Genomic DNA, 13,326 nt, shown 5'->3' on the forward strand with positions numbered 1-13,326 from the left:
GGGGACCCCCTCTCTTTAGGAGAGACTGGATTGCTCACTTTGGCATGCCAGACATCACCATAAACCCCTGCAACACCGTGACCATCCCATCAAGAGATAACGAGGGATGGGTGGAATCCCTGAAACAGCGATTCCCACAAGTCTTTGATCACCATTTGGGAAAAATAAAGCATGACTGTATGAAACCCAATGCCCAGCCTAGGTTCTTCAAAGCTCGGACGGTACCTTTCGCACTCCGAGCAGGTGTGGAAGCTGAACTAAGCTAGCTGGAGGAACAAGGTGTCATCTCAAAGGTAGAGCACAGCGAGTGGGCATCACCAGTTGTACCAGTAAAGAAAGCGAATGGGGACGTACGCATTTGTGGCGATTTCCTCATGGCACTAAATTCTCAACTGGAGATAGACCAGTATCCCCTACCCAGAGTAGATGACATTTTTTCTCTTGCAGGAGGTCAAAAGTTCACCAAGCTTGATCTCAGGCAAGCTTATTTACATTTGAGGTCCACCCTTCGTCCCGCAAGTTTCTAACCATCAACACTCACAAGGGACTATATGAATACAATCAGATGGTGTTTGGGGTAGCCTCCGCCCCAGCCATTTGGCAACGCAAAATGGATGAGATTTTGGCGGACATTCCTTTCACACAGTGCCTGTTAGATGACATGCTCATCACGGGCCTGACGGACCAGGAACACAAGCATAACGTGGAGCTTGTGTTGGCGAGACTCCAAGAGCAGGGTCTAAAAGTGAACTTAGCGAAATGCCAATTCATGGTACCTAAATTGGAGTTTTGTGGCCACCTTGTGGATGCAGAGGATATACACACCACGGAAGCCAAAGTTGATGCTTTAGTAAAAGCTCCAGCCCCAACCAACGTCCAACAGCTGCGATCATACCTGGGCTTGCTGAACTATTACCACAAATTCCTGCCGGATCTAGCACACACTTTGTTTCCATTAAACAAGCTTTTGGAGAAACACTCCAGATGGAACTGGTCGGCTGCATGCCAACGTGCTTTTGAAGTTTCTAAGCGAAAGCTGTTGGCGTCACACATGCTCATGCACTATGACCTCCAAAGGCCTCTCACCTTGGCTTGTGATGCCTCACCCTATGGTCTAGGGCATGGGTGTCCAACCTTTTGGCTTCTCTGGGCCACATTGAGTGTACAAAAATTTTCTCGGGCCGCATATAAAATATATAATATAGTTAAGGTATATAAGTAATAAAACACCGCCGCGCCCTTCCCGCGCCACCGCGACCCCAGCCCGCACTAATTTAACACAACTAGAGGATGATGAAATGAAATGGAATCAGTATACAGAGGTTTACTTCTTCTGTGAGATATTAAAGGAACACTCTAACCACCATGACCACTTCAGTGATTTGAAGTGGTCATGGTGGGAGGAGTCAGAAACACTGCACATGTTGGGATATTTACAGTTATGTGCGGGGGGCTAGTTGCACCCCTAGCACATATGACTTAGGTAGCCAGAAAATGTCATGTCCTTATTCATACATGTATGAACAAGGACATGACATATTATGACAAAACACAACTAGTTGTTAAAAAACATATTGCAACAATTTTCACACGCTAATGCACATACCTTTTCTACTTTTTTTTGCAGACTGCTGGCGATTTACTCCTGGCGGGTACTGCTAGTACGGTTACTGCTGACAGATACTCCCGACGGTTACTGCTGGCGGTTACTGCTGGTGGATACTGCTGGCGGTTACTGCTGATGGGGAATGCTGGCGGGTACTGCTGACGGGTACTGCTGACGGGTAATGCTGGCAGGTAGTGCTGGTGGGTACTGCTGGTGGGTAATTCTGGCAGTTACTGCTGGTGATTACTGTTGGTGGATACTGCTGGCGGGTACTGCTGGCGGGTACTGCTGGCGGGTAATGCTGGCGGGTACTTCTGGTGGGTAATGCTGGGCCCACAGGCAATGGCCGGCAGGATCCATAGGCCATGGCCAACTGCCAACAGAACCCACAGGCAATAGCCAGAAGGACCCACAGGCCATGGCCAGCAGGACCCACAGGCCATGGCCTACTCCCAGCAGGACCCACAGGCCATGGCCAGCAGGACCCACAGGCCATGGCCAGCAGGACCCACAGGCCATGGCCGACTGCCAGCAGGACCCACAGGCCATGGCCAGCTCCCAGCAGGACCCACAGGCCATGGCCAACTGCCAGCCGAGCCCACAGGCCATGGCCCGCTCCCAGCAGGACCCACAGGCATTGACCAGTAGGACCCACAGGCTATAGCCAACTGCCAGCAGGACCCACAGGCCATGGCCAGCTCCCAGCAGACAATGGCCAGCATGACGCACAGGCCATGGCCAACTGCCAGCAGGACCCACAAGCCATGGCCAGCTCCCAGCAGGACCCACAGGCCATGGCCAGCAGGACCCAGAGGGCATGGCCAGCACCAGACAGAATTGAAGGCTATTTCCTATTTTAAGGTTACTGGGTGGGCAGGGCACTGGGGCAGGGTAAATGGGGTGTATGGGAAGGGGGAGATGGGATGTGGGGGTCAGGGTCTCTCACCTCAGTGATGACGATTGCAGCTCCTTGCACAGGCTCCCGGGGGGTGATGATATCTTTAAGTAGCAGCCAGCGCCAAGTCCGAGCCAGTCACATGTGTCCCCTTGCAGGCTGGCATGCCCTGCCTCTGCCTGCCTCCAGTCCAAAGACACCGGGAGTTGCATAAAAGTATGCTGTTCTCAGGGTTTCTTCAAGTTTCACTGCTGCAGCCATCCAGCGCCCAGCCCCAGCTGGTCACGAGACATGCACAGGGGTGTGGAGAGCACTGGGGGGGGGACTGGAGATAAGTGAGGGGGGAGCCATGGTGCACAGGGGGGTGGAGAGCACTGGGGGGGACTGGAGATCACTAAGGGGGGAGACAGGGTGCACAGGGGGGGTGGAGAGCACTGGGGGGGGAACTGGAGATCAGTGGGGGGGGGCATGGTGCACAGGGAGGTGGAGAGCACTGGGGAGGGGGACTGTAGATCACTGAGGAGGGGAGCCAGGGTGCACAGGGGGGTGGAGAGCACTGGGGGGGGGGACTGGAGATCACTGAGGGGGGGGGGCCAGGGTGCACAGGGGGGTGGAGAGCACTGGGGGGACTGGAGTGCACAGGGGGGTGGAAAGCACTGGGGGAGGACTGGAGATCACTGAGGGGGGAGCCAAGGTGCACAGGGGGGTGGAGAGCACTGGGGGGGGGGACTGGAGTGCACAGGGGGTGGAAAGCACTGGGGGGACAGGACTGGAGATCACTGAGGGGGGAGCCAAGGTGCACAGGGGGGTGGAGAGCACTGGGGGGGAACTGGAGATCACTGGGGGGGGGGCAGGGTGCACAGGGGGGTGGAGAGCACTGGGGGAACTGGAGATCACTGAGGGGGGAGCCAGGGTGCACAGGGGGGTGGAGAGCACTGGGGGGAACCGAAGATCACTAAGGGGAGGAGCAAGGGTGCACAGGGGGGTGGAGAGCACTGGGGGAACTGGAGATCACTGAGGGGAGGGGAGCCAGGGTGCACTGGGGGGAACCGAAGATCACTAAGGGGGGGAGCCAGGGTGCACAGGGGGGTGGAGAGCACTGAGGGAGCCAGAGAGCATTTGGGGGAGCTGCAAACACTGTGGGAAGATGAAGAGAACTGGGAGGAGTGGCTAAAGAGCACTGGGGGGGGGGGGCTGAAGAGCACTGGGGTGGGGGGGTGCTGGATAGCACTGGGGGCCAGCAAAGGAAGTTGTATATTAGGGCGGTGGGACAGCTGCATAAAGAGGAATTGATCTTTCCTTATATCTCCTGCGTCCTGCAATTCCTCTTTATGCAGCTGTCCCGGCCGCTTCTCCTATCCAGCACACAGCACTTACCTTCTTCCCGCCCCCTATTGCAGCTGCCTTCACACAGGGAGATGCATGAGCGGCCTGAAACCCCCCCCCCGTGCACCCCATTGGTACGCCACTGCCGGACCCGCCTCCGCACCCCCCCATTGGTACGCCACTGCCCAGACTACACTTCCCGGAATGCAGTGCAGCTGCCAACTTCACAGGGAGATGCATGAGCGGCCTAAAACCCCCCCGTGCACCCCATTGGTACGCCACTGCCGGACCCGCCCCCCGCACCCCTCCATTGGTATGCCACTGCCCGGACTACACTTCCCGGAATGCAGTGCTGCAGACGACTTCCTCCAAAAAAAAAATGTCAACAGACAGCGGCCGTTTTAAATATATGTGAGCGGGAGACTGTCTGGAGTTCCGCGGCAGGTGGGCCGCATTGCCTGCGGTCCCGGGCCGCAGGTTGGACATGCCTGGTCTAGGGGCTGTACTATCTCACATTTTACCAGATGGGTCAGAGAAACCTGTGGCATTCGCCTCCAGGTCCTTGACAAAAGCAGAAAGCAATTACTCTCACATTGACAAAGAGGCTCTGGCGCTCATATGGGCAATTAAGAAGTTTCATCTTTACCTGTATGGTAGGGAATTCACCATACTGACTGATCATAAACCACTTCTTCAAATCTTTAGCCCTGACAAAGGCATCTCCCAGACGACTGCGGCCCGTCTTCAAAGCTATGCCCTATTCTTGGGAGCATATAGCTACAAAATCCAGTATCGCAGCCATGATGCCAATGCTAATGCGGACGCCATGTCCCGTCTGACAAGGACATTAACAGACTCTTCTCCACCTGTCAAGAGTTGTCGTTACACCAGCCTGTCCTTTCTGTCTTCCGGGGAAGTAGCAGCCCATACAGCCAAGGATACCTTCCTTAAGACAATACTCTCCTGGGTACGGTACGGTTGGCCTGCAACTGTCACACAGGATTATGAACCTTACTAACTATGAACCTAGGCGTCTGGAATTAACTGTGGCTGGCAACTGTGTTTTATGGGGAGACCGAGTGATCGTTCCACAGACCCTCCGGAGACACATTCTGGACTTGCTACATACTGGTCATCTCGGGGGCACACGTATGAAACAAAAGGCCTGAGGCTATGTGTGGTGGCTGAACCTCGACTCCGATATCACGACATATGTGAATGCGTGTGCTGGATGTGCACAAACTGCAAGAGACCCTCCTCGAGGGTGCGTCCAGCCCTGGACTTGGCCCACGGTTCCCTGGTTTCGCCTACGCTTGGACTTTGCAGGCCCGATCAGAGGACACACCTTTTTGATCATTATTGATGCCCATTCAAAGTGGCCTGAGGTCATTCCTGTTACCCAGCCGACGACTAGGGCGATGATTTCCATACTGTTACATCTTGCTGCTATGTTTGGATACCCTAGAGAAATTGTCACAGACAACGGTGCACAATTCACAAGCCAGGAGTTTCAGAGTTTCCTGACTGCCCACAACATCAAACACAAGTTGACCGCACCTTACCACCCGGCTGGTCAAGCAGAAAGGTTTGTACAGACCTTCAAACGCTATTTCAAAGCTACTGTGGCTACAAGTAAACAACAGTCCCTGTCACCCCAGCAGCTGGACTCCTTCCTTTCTGCTTACAGAACCACACCACATGCAACCACTGGGAAAACTCCAGCTGAACTTCTTTTGGGTTGGTAGCCATGGACTGTTTTGGACATGCTCCGCCCTCAAACGGTCCAGGAACATGTACGGCAGTCCCAAGACAAGAGGGTCGAACACGACGAGATTCCCCGGTTTACAGCCCAGCAAAAGGTATGGGCCCGATCTTATGGCGCTTCCAACACTCGTTGGCTTCCTGCTATAGTCGCAGAGACTTTGGGACCCAAAATGTATATCGTCTGCCTGGAAGATGGTTCCATTTGCAGATGGCATGCGGACCAATTGCATCCTCGTTCTTAGCTGCCCGAATCCCTGACATCGGCTGCACCCCCAGTGTCTCAAGGATCTGCTCCTACCGGATCAGGAGGCATTGAGACTGATGCTTGGGGGGACTCTGAACTTTTGAACTCAGCTCCAACAGAGCCCTCCAGCCCTTGTCCAGAGGTCTGTTCACCCTCTGAGCTAGAGGATCCCCTCTTGGCCCCGCCGGTGTCCATTCCGGCCAGCCCTGCTTCCTCCGGCCCCGAGTCGCTGGGTGCCCGTCCTCAACGACGCTGTAGCCCTCCTGTCCGGTTTCAAATGCAAGAGCGGTTACAAGACTTTCGACGGGCCCGCCGAAAGTGATCCGCTGCCATGTTCTCCCCGTAGCGTCCCTGGAAGTTGTTCTCACATCCGGACGTGGAAGAAGCCATGTAAATCTCCTGAGTTGGAGGACTGTATTGGACAATTATGAGTTACTGTTTTATGCCTGTTGTCGTTTTGTTGTGTTTTTTTGTTTTTTTGTTGTTTTTTTTTTTTTTTAGGGATGGATGGAAGGTGTTATACCTGAAGGGTTTCACATGTACTGTCACTTTAAGGCTGGCTCCACCCAGGAGTGATGACAGGGGTCAAGGGGCAGAGTGGCCATCTTTGAGACATGTAGGAGATGTGTGGTTATACAGAGCTGTCCTGTAATGCATGTTGTAGTGTACAGAGAGTACTGAATAAACAACCGTTGTTCCAGACCAGAGTCCTGTGTCTCTCACAACACAGAGAATATAACAATAGATGTTATAGCAGAGAAGCCATATGGGTGTTAATTATTTCATTAGTGCAAGCATAGGTTTCTGCTACTTTCACACCTATATATGTGTATGTGTATATATACATACGTGTGTGTGTATATATACCCCTACACAGAAGTTCTGATGTTATGCCTGCCTCCAAAGACGCCCAAAAAATGCCCAAAAAAACACCAGCTACAAAAACGCCCAGGTGTGTTTTTGCAGCAGGCATTTTTTTGGGCATTTTTTGGGGGTCTTTGGAGGCAGGCAAAACATCCGAACTTCTGTATAGGGGTATATATACACACACACTTATATGTATTTATACACATACACACATATAGGTGTGATAGGAGCGGAGACATATGCCTGTTAATTATTTCATTAGCGCAAGCATAGGTTTCTGCTACTTTCACATCTATTGTGCAGGAATTTGGCAGGGGCTATCTTATATACTGGGGGGGTGTATTCACTAATGATTGGTCTCTGGACCCCCTAGTCACTCCAATCACATTCCTAGCATTCTCCTGCCCCCTCAATTGGCTTTTAATGATGGTTCTGGTCCAATCACGGGCTTTTAAAGCCCATTTCCTGTCCCATTGCATTTTGGTTGGTTCTGGTTGCCGAATTCCGAACTTTTTCAGCAAAAAGTTTGGAATTCGGCCGAACCTCGAACAACCAATGTTCGGGTTGAACTGATGGTCGACCCAAACCATTCGATCATCCCTAGTCTTTAGCAAACTCCACGATATAGTCCCTTATCATCCCCTCCAGAAGTTTACCTACTATCGATGTCATACTGACAGGCCTATAATTTCCCGGGATATGCCTCTGCCCCTTTTTGGATATCGGTATCACGTTAGCTTTCCTCCAATCCCCAGTTCCCAGTTCCAGTTCCTTTCCTTCTACATACTCTTCTCTTCCCATCACTCTGGTACAAGTTGATCTTGGTCTCATCTGTCCATAGGATGTTGTTCCAGAACTGTTGTTTGGCAAACTCTAATCTGGCCTTCCTGTTTTTGAGGCTCACCAATAGTTTACATCTTGTGGTGAACCCTCTGTATTCACTCTGGTGAAGTCTTTTCTTGATTGTTGGCCAGATCAAGAACACTCTTCAGGAGGTAGGTGTATGTGTGTCAAAGACAACTGTTGTGAAGGGAGTTTTCTTCACCAGGGAAAGAATTCTTCGGTCACCCACCACAGTTTTCTGTGGTTTTCCAGGTGTCTTGGTGTTGCTGAACTCACCTGTGGGTTCTTACTTTTTAAGGATGTTCCAAACAGTTGATTTGACCACACCTAATGTTTTTGCTATCTCTCTGATGGGTTTGTTTTGTTTTTTCAGCCTAATGATGGCTTGCTGCACTGATAGTGACAGCTCTTTGGATCTCATATTGAGAGTTGACAGCAACAGATTCCAAATGCAAATAGCACACTTGAAATTAACTCTGGACCTTTAATCTGCTCCTTGTAAATGGGATAATGAGGGAATAACACACACCCGGCCATGGAACAGCTGAGCCGCCAATTGTCCCATTACTTTTGGTCCCTTTAAAAAGTGGGAGGCTCATATACAAACTGTTGTAATTCTTACACATTTCACCTGATTTGGATGTAAATACCCTTAAATTAAAATTGTTTCATTTCAAATCCATTGTGGTGGTGTATAGATTAGAATTGTGTTGTTGATGTTCCAATATTTATAGACCTGACTGTGTATATATATATATATATATATATATATATATATATATATATATATATGTATATATATATATATATATATTGTGACAGGAAGTCAGGTAAATCTGTGGGTGTTGTCACAGACGGGAGATTCATTTCCACCTTGTTTAGAAAATTCACCAATTACTATAGGGTGTCGGCTGCAGAGGTAGCCAGAAAGGTGTAAGGACGTTGAAGAGGCTTCAGCTATTCAGGATGAGGCAATTAAGGCCTCTATAAGTTACCCAGAGGATGACTACTGATTGCTGCCTCCTGAAGCGATGTGCGCTGAGGAGAGCAGTCAGCTGAAGACTTCTCAAGGTGAGGTCTTGGACTTTTTCTGTGTGAAAGGAAAACAAATGGACTATTGATTGTCTGCTGTATGACCAGCAGTGTCTGCCCAGCAGTAGGTTGGGACAGCCTCCCTAGGTAGGTTCCTGTGTGTGAAGGTAGATGCCCACAGTGGCCAGGGTTTATTTTATTTTATGTTTGTTGTGAATTATGCTGTTTTTGATGCTTGCACTTGTGTGAAGAAAAATGCAAACAATCCTTTCCCTCTCTCTGATCACTACCTAATTAGTTTCACTCTCTCCCTCTCCTCCGCCTCCTCTCCCTCCAGCTACCATACAGTTACCTGCAGAAACCTACGCCATCTCAACCCTTCTCTTCTCTACTCGGCTACTGACCACCTCTATGACAAAATTGCACCCCTGTCCTGCGCCAACCTAGCCACTTCTGTCTACAATGCTTCACTCTTAGCCTCCCTGGACACACTGGCCCCCCCTCACCACACACCGAATCAGGCCCCGACCCCTTCAACCTTGGCAAACCGAAAACACTAGAAGTCTGAAAAAGCATAGCCGTGCTCTTGAGCGCCTATGGCGTAAGACTAGGTCTCAGAAGGATTTCAACCAATATAAATTTGCCCTCCAAAAATACAATTCCAGTCTCCACACTGCCAAACAGGCCTATTTTATCACTCTCATTAACAGCCTGTCATCACGCCCCCGGCAACTCTTCGCTACCTTTAACTCTCTACTCCGTCCTCCACCACCCCCTCCCACCTCTCACTCACTGCCCAGGAGATTGCCTACCACTTCAAACAGAAGTTTGATACACTTCGTAAGGAGATCGTTGCTGTTCAGATACCTTCCATGCCTTATGCTTCATGCCCACAGGTGCGATCATTACTTCCCTCATTCAACCCCGCCACTACAGATGAGGTTGCTAACCTACTTGCTAACGTCCACTTAACCACCAGCCTTCTGGATCCTATTACCTCGCAAATGCTACGTTCACCTTCTGGCTCTATTCTACGCTCTCTAACCCACATCTTCAATCTCTCCCTCTCTTCTGGCATCTTCCCCAACTCTCTAAAACATGCATTAGTCAGCCCCATACTCAAAAAGCCCTCACTGGACCCAACCGATCTGAACAACCTACGCCCTATTTCCTTGCTCCCCTTCTCATCCAAACTCCTCGAACGTCTAGTCTACAACAGACTGTGCGACCACCTTGCCGAGAATAGCCTCCTTGATCCCCTTCAGTCCGGATTTCGGCCTCAACACTCCACTGAAACTGCTCTCCTAAAACTGACAAACGATCTACTAATGGCTAAAACCAATGGACACTATTCTGTACTCCTACTTCTGGACCTTTCTGCTGCCTTTGATACGGTCGACCATCCCCTCCTCCTCAAAAAAACTCCACGCCTTTGGTCTCCGTGACTGTACTCTTCACTGGTTATCTTCCTACTTATCCAACCACACCTTTAGTGTTATGTACAATTCTACTTCCTCCTCTCCTCTTCCCTTCTCTGTTGGGGTCCCCCAAGGCTCTGTTCTTGGACCCCCCCTATTTTCAATCTACACCTCCTCTCTGGGTCAGCTGATAGACTCCCACGGCTTCCAATACCATCTCTACGCTGACGATACCCAAATCTATCTATCCACCCCTCAGCTCTCTCCCTCAGTCTCCTCACGTATCACTAATTTACTATCAGATATATTGGTCTGGATGTCTCACCACTTCTTCAAACTCAACCCATCCAAAACCGAGCTTATAATTTTTCCTCCACCACGTGCCCCTTCCCCTGATTTCTCCGTCAATATTGATGGCATTACTGTCAGCCCATCCCCGCATGCCAAGGTCTTAGGTGTTGTCCTGGACTCTGAACTCTCCTTTAAACCCCACATCCAATCGCTGTCCAAATCTTGCCGCCTCAACCTCCGCAACATCTCCAAAATACGCCCCTTTCTAACCAAAGACACAACAAAACTCTTAGTTCACTCTCTGGTCATCTTGCGCCTCGACTACTGCAACTCCCTTCTCGTTGGCATACCTGTAAACAGGCTATCCCCCCTTCAATCCATCATGAATGCTGCCGCCAGACTCATCCACCTTACCAATCACTCAGTGCCCGCTGCTCCCCTCTGTCAGGCCCTCCACTGGCTTCCGCTCACCCAACAAATTAAATTCAAAATACTTACAACATCTTACAAAGCCATCCACAGCATAGCCCCCAGCTACATCACCAGCCTCGTCTCAAAATACCAACCTAATCGCTCTCTTCGTTCCTCTCAAAACCTCCTGCTCTCTAGCCCCCTCGTAACCTCCTCCCATGCTCGCCTTCAGGACTTTTCCAGAGCCTCTCCAATCCTATGGAACTCCTTACCCTTATCTGTCCGATTATCTCCTACTCTATTAGCTTTTAGGCGATCTCTGAAAACCCTCCTTTTCAGAGAAGCCTATCCTACCAACACCTAACAAATGTACCTCCATTTTCTCCATCAACCCATCCCCCACAGTTATTGCCTTTTGTTTCACTTGACCCTCCTTTCTAGATTGTAAGCTCTAACGAGCAGGGCCCTCTAGTTCCTCCTGTTTTGAACTGTATTGTAACTGTATTGTCTTCCCTCACATTGTAAATGTAACGCTCTGGGGTTTGTTTTAGTGAACTGGATTTGCAGCTGCAGAATTTCCACTCAGTAGTCCTGTAGAGATGTGTTGAATCACCATATCCAACTCTCCAGACACATCATTGTGGCCCAGCCTGCTTCAGCATGCACATATACAGACACTCAGATAAGATGTTCCTGGAGTGATAGATTGTATGCGATAGTATAGAGGTGATATACTGAAGGGACAGGCGTGAGTAGTGATAGCAATGATAGGCACTCAGGTAGTAATGTTCAGGAGTGTTAGCAGATGGTGATAGATAGTATGCAGGTAGGTTAGCTATCATGAACAAGTAACAGGTGGTAGGGGACAGCAGATGAAGTGTACAGTAGATGCTAAGTTAGTGCAAGGATATAGATGGTAGTAGGCTCAAGAGCTAGCAATCTAGGTAATGGTGCAGATGAGAGATATAGCAGTGCATAGATCCTAGAGATAGCAACAGTCTTTAGTATGCAAGAGTAGATAGTGTAGGTTGATAGGAAGGAATCCCCTGCGGGGTACTTATCACTAGCTGGTTTAGCGAGGTGAGGGGTCCGGTAGTGAGGTAAGGATCTTGTAGCAAGATACAGGATCAGGTAGCGAGATACAGGATCAGGTAGCGAGATACAGGATCAAGTAGCGAGACTCCGGTCAATCCAGGTATTGGGAAAATAGCTGGAGGATTCGGCAGCGTCAGACAAGGCTGTATAACAGGCGGTTTGCACGAACACCTTGTGAGTGAAAGCCGGTGATTGAAATAGCCGCTCAGAGCGGCGCCTAGTGATGACATAATCCGGTGTTTAAAGAGATAGGCAGCTATATGCGTTCCACCTAGCTGAATGGTGGAACGCAATGCGGAAGAAATAGGCTAGATGGGTACCGAAGGTACCAGAATCTTACAGTACCCCCCCCATAAGGCCGGCTCCGGAAGGCCTATAGCACTGGTCTCTCCGGGTATTAGGAGTGGAACCTTCGTATAAGCCTGGGTGCGTGAACGTCAGAAGCATCCAACCAGGTGTCGTCTTGGGGTCCATAGTTTTTCCATCTTATGAGATATTGGAGTTTTCCTCTGTGGATACGAGAATCCAAAACCTCCCTAATCTTAAATTCTTCTCCGCCTTCAACTTGTACTGGAGGTGGAGGCGAGATGGTAGGTCTTATTCCTTGGTTGGGTATATGTGGCTTCAGTAGAGATACATGGAAAATGGGGTGTATTTTAAGATCTGCCGGTAAGGTGAGTTGAACTGCAGATCCCCCAATGAGCTTTTCGATTGGGAAAGGTCCCAGAAACAGAGGTCCAAGCTTTTTACTGGGGATTTTTAACCTCAAGTTTTTCGTAGATAGCCAAACAAGATCCCCAATAGCATATTGAGGAGAAGGTCTTCTACGAAGGTCATAGTACCTTTTTTGTTGGCTATGAGCATGTGAGATGGTGGTGTTAAGTAAACCCAGAGAGTCTTTTATTTGGGTGAAATAGTCAGAGGCTACTGGGTTACTTGATGGTAGGATGCGTGGTGGAAGAAGTGTGGGATGAAACCCATAGTTTAGGTAGAACGGACTTTGCTTAGTAGTACTGTGGGTTGCATTGTTATAAGCAAATTCTGCCAGAGGGAGGAGGTCCACCCAATCATCCTGTAGGTATGAGGTGTAGCAACGCAAATATTGTTCAATACACTGGTTGACTCTTTCAGTTTGTCCATTGGTCTGTGGGTGACAGGGGGAAGTAAGTTTTCGCTCAATACGTAGTATATGACATAGAGCTTGCCAAAACTTAGAGATGAACTGTGAACCCCGGTCAGATAAAAGAGTCTTTGGAATGCCATGTAGTTTGAACACATGTTTCACTAGCAATTCCGCTGTTTCCTTAGATGAAGGTAGTCTGCGAATAGAAGTGAAATGTGCCATCTTTGTCAGATGGTCCACTGACACTAGGATGGTAGTAAATCCTTTGGAAGGTGGTAATTCCACTATGAAGTCTAAAGACACAACTTCCCATGGAACTTTGGGTATTGGTAGACTGCAAAGTAGACCAGATGGTTTTGTAGTGTCAATTTTGGACCTTGCACAGATGTCACATGAGGAAACAAATTTTTG

The sequence above is a fragment of the Pelophylax lessonae genome (genome assembly GCF_965119305.1).
Source record: "Pelophylax lessonae genome assembly, chromosome: 3".
Taxonomy (NCBI): Eukaryota; Metazoa; Chordata; class Amphibia; order Anura; family Ranidae; genus Pelophylax; species Pelophylax lessonae.